The sequence below is a fragment of the Chiloscyllium plagiosum genome, chromosome 20, assembly GCF_004010195.1.
Source record: "Chiloscyllium plagiosum isolate BGI_BamShark_2017 chromosome 20, ASM401019v2, whole genome shotgun sequence".
In the NCBI taxonomy this organism is placed as follows: domain Eukaryota; kingdom Metazoa; phylum Chordata; class Chondrichthyes; order Orectolobiformes; family Hemiscylliidae; genus Chiloscyllium; species Chiloscyllium plagiosum.
This window is the reverse complement of record NC_057729.1, coordinates 42,193,850-42,198,056: the sequence shown is the minus strand read 5'-3', so window position 1 is coordinate 42,198,056 and position 4,207 is coordinate 42,193,850. Positions and strand designations below refer to the sequence as shown.

Genomic DNA, 4,207 nt, shown 5'->3' with positions numbered 1-4,207 from the left:
AATGAGATGGCGTTTTTACAGGGGGCAGGGTAGGAGGAGGTGTAGTCTAGGTAGCTGTGGGAGTCGGTCGGTTTATAGTAAATGTCCGTGTTGATTCGGTCGCCCGAGATAGAAATGGAGAGGTCTAGGAAGGGGAGGGAGCAGTCTGAGATGGTCCTGATAAATTTGAGGTTGGGGTGGAAAGTGTTGGTAAAGTGAATGAACTGTTCAACCTCCTCGTGGGAGCACGAGGCAGAGCCGATACAGTCATCGATGTAGCGGAGGAAAAGGTGGGGGGTGTGCCAGTGTAGCTGCGGAAGATGGACTGTTCCACATATCCTACAAAGAGGCAGGCATAGCTAGGGCCCATGCAGGTGCCCATGGCTACTCCTTTGGTTTGGAGGAGGTGGGAGGATTGGAAAGAGAAGTTGCTCAGTGTGAGGATCAGTTCAGTTTTCCTGGTTGGGTCCAAATTTTGTTGGTCTGAACGTAGTCCGGAGTCCGTGCGGGGTCAGTCGGTTCCGTAGGCAGGGATGCTGAGAAAGGAGAAATGGCTGTGGGGGCAAGTCTGATGAAAAGTTAAAGAATTGGAATAACTTTGAGAAGTTACCTTCATCTTATAGTGTTTGCATCTTCTGTGCATCTTCTATTTTGGAAGGATGATGTCTAATACCAGTTGAGGTTTACCTTGAATGAAAGAAATTGATTTGGCTCATATTGATTTGACATTTGTTCCTGTTGAAAAGACAACCAGGCATCCTTGTTGCTGTCATGTGCTGATGGAGGTTTATGTCAAGCTCTGAGCATTGTCATCTGCAATACAAACCTTACAGATTTACAAGGATGACACACATATGCTGAAATATGTCCCAGCACATCTGCAATGCAATTGAAAAATGTAAAAATTATATCGAATGACAAGTGTTTAAGAAGTTGTGAGTCCCTATGACTCCAGGGGAACATGTATGGACCAGTATCTGTTCTTAGGATTGAACTTGAGAAAGTACTTGGGAGCTGAGAAATTGGGATTAAGCTCTTCCAGGGTAGAAATCTAGTGTGAACATTTTTTTCCAGCATTGTTCAATCACCTTTGATTTTAACACACTGTCTTTCTTCTAAATGAAAGTAATGCACCTACACCAATCACTGTGATGTTTTATTTTGAAAATGATGTACCATGGAACCCAATTCCAATTTCAGCCCATATCGAATGTGAATAATGCGTTTAGATGAGGATTTCTCCCTCAAAAAGCAGTAGAAGCAAGGGGTGAAATGTTGTTTGGATTGGCAGAAATGTGGAGCATGCATATTAGCCATGATCTTACTAAATTATGAACGAGGCTCAAGGAGCTGAGAGATTTGTTTCTGCTCCTAATTCATTTGTATCAGTATAAGAATCTTCATTGGTTGTGTAATTTCTTTTGTATTTTGTTGTTTTATTTTCTCTCTTTTCTCTTAATGATCTGCTGCTGTTCCTTTAAAAGCTTCTGTTCCTTTAAAGGTTTCTCACGTGTACCTGTGGACGTTATTTGTGCCAAAAGCAGTGATGATTTCACACAGTCAACTTCCAAATTTTTATACAGTTTCACAAAATGAAAATTGTAGAATCAACTGATTTCTAGAGACAGGTAAGGACTTATCGAGAACTTTTTAAAAATGTACCTATTTCCATTTTGTGCGAGACTGTTTGCTGAATTTTGACCTCTGCTTTCAAGACCTTTTAAACTAGATGCTTTTTTTAAGTTGGAGCTGTCCTAAGTCGGTTATATGCTGTGCCTTGTTTTAGAAGTAGACAGTGCTTATTATTTATCGATATGGTTTTACAGCCTTTCATTTTGGTTGTGGCACTTTATATTTGGTTGTAGTTGTAACTTCAGTTCTGAAATCAGGGAAATTGTTGGATGACTATTTGGAAAGTGACATTTTCACAACTCCCATGCTGCTGTCACCTTTTCAGCCTTTAATATCTATTTTATTTTACTAATTAGCTGTCCCCATTAGCTTTTCATGCCAATCCTCAATTGGTCCTATGACCAACCACTTTTGAATTCTAATGCTGCTGGACCCTCAGATTGTCTGACATCTCTTGAGACTGAGATGTCCTCTGACTGCGGGACAGAAGTCCAAACCCTCAGAGCATGTTTTCACCATGGGACAGCCTTGTTTATCATCATCATCATCATCAGCATCCCCCAACCCTGTTCAGTAAAATTCATCCCAGATTTCAGTGGAAGGAATTGAATGAAAAGAGACTCAAAAATATATTCTGAGAACTGAACCGTGTAGGATACCCCAGGGAAAATATTTGTACAAGTTCTTGCAAAAAATGTGAAAATTCAAAAAGCAATATTATCATTAAAGAAGGAAGGATAAAATTAGCATTAATTTATACACAATTGCGAGTGCAGAAATTTCAGAAGTTTGTTGAAGGTGGAAAATAATCCTTTCCATGATAAACTCATGTTAGACTTTGAAATATTAAGTCAGAACATAAAGAAGTTAATGTGATCAAAGAAGGAAATACAAGGCATAGAAATTGTTTGCAGACAGCAAACTTTTCATCAGTATTCTTGATGAAATGTGTGAGAGAGAGAGAGAGGGCGAGAGAGAGAGAGGGTGAGAGAGAGAGAGGGCGAGAGAGAGAGGGGGCGAAAGCGTGGAAAAGTAACATGATGAGTACTAAAGAATACATTGGTACAACAGTAAAGAAATGCCATCTGGAGGTTAATCTGTTGTAGCATGTTACCCACCCATTGTAGACTCTGCCTGATTTTCACTCCAGTGAAATTCATTGGATAAAATTGTGAGTTCACACTTTGGATGTGTCACTTTTTCTCTTAGATTACAAGCCAGGGGATGAATGTGTACACAAAGAGAAGTCTGCGCTTTTTAAAATAACATGCAAATTTATACAACCATACAATTGGAAAAGTAATTGCTTAAGTTAGATATCAATTCCTGTATCTATTCTTACATTAATGATGCCCAATATTTAAATTTTCTACAAAAACATGTCCTGATACAATTTTGTAGAATGTCAGTGATAATTTTAAAATAAAACTAACTTAAACTCAAACTAATTTATTTGCTTGAAAATAATAGATTGTGCATTTGAACAATTATAAGTGAAATTAAATGTCCTTGAATGTAAAGAATCGTGGTATTGTATCTTGTGATACTGAAAATCTCTTCTAGTTTAACAGTTAGTTTCTGGTTTTAGTAACCATAGCAACTTGATTTTACAGATGGATTAAAAAGACTAGAAAAGCCAAAATGTGGCTTTTTCAGTCTCCATAGAGTGTGCGGAGATACATCCTGCCTGAAGAAATATTTAAAACTACAGATTTTACACAGAATTACATACAGCACTTAGCAGACTGTTTAGCCCAACAAGCCTATGCTGGATTTTGTATTCCATGCCAGTCTTCTTGTATTCCACCTACCTTCTTTGACCTTTCAGCATATCTGTCCCATGTTCTTTTCCCTATCATGTTATTATCTAGTTTCTTTTTGAAAATATCAAAGCAATTTGTTTCAACTCTTTCCAATGGTAGCAAATCCCACACTTTAATCACTCTTTGAGTAAAGCAACTTCCCTTTTTTCCCCTACTGGATTTAATAGTAACTAACTTGTATTGATAGCCCTTAGTTTTGTATGTTTCCCATATTTGAAATAGTATCCTCACTATTCATATTTTGAACGAATTCTCTCAAGTGATTTCAAGTGTTTTATCAGAAAAAAAAGCTTCAAGCAGTATAAATTGTCCCCACAGCTGTAATCTCTCAGTTCTGGTAAAACCCTCATAAATCTCTTAATACATTTTCAAACACTTCTGCGTCACTTTTTTGCTCAATGGAGATCAAAACTGTGAACTGTACTCTTATTAGAATATGAACAGAGGACTAGAGATGTTTAACATAACTTTACAACTTTTGGATTCTGAACTCTAAAAGTAACATCCAGAACCTTTTTAGTTATCATCTTTAAATGCTTATCCAACCAGAAATTCCTCTATCATAGTTTGTTGACCTGTGTGCCTAGACTCCTTTGCTCTTAGAGTCATAGAGTCATAGAGATGTACAGCACTGAAACAGACTCTTCGGTCCAACTCGTCCATGCCAATCAGATATCCCAATCCAATCTAACCCCGCCTGCCAGTACCCGGCCCATATCCCTCCAAACCCTTCCTATTCATATACCCATCCAAATGCCTCTTAAATGTTGCAA

General features: G+C 38.1%; 1 long non-coding RNA gene across 6 annotated transcripts in view; it reads left to right on the top strand.

Moving 5' to 3' along the window:
• The window catches only part of LOC122560208, a 150,557-nt gene that overhangs the window by 105,154 nt on the left and 41,196 nt on the right, over window positions 1–4,207 (top strand). For 5 of the 6 annotated variants that reach the window (XR_006314699.1, XR_006314697.1, XR_006314700.1 and 2 more), the window contains exon 3: window positions 1,481–1,607. This is a non-coding gene — a long non-coding RNA (uncharacterized LOC122560208). Of the gene's footprint in view, window positions 1–1,480; window positions 1,608–3,224; window positions 4,103–4,207 lie in introns of those variants that run through there. The other variant, XR_006314703.1, reaches the window with a different exon arrangement.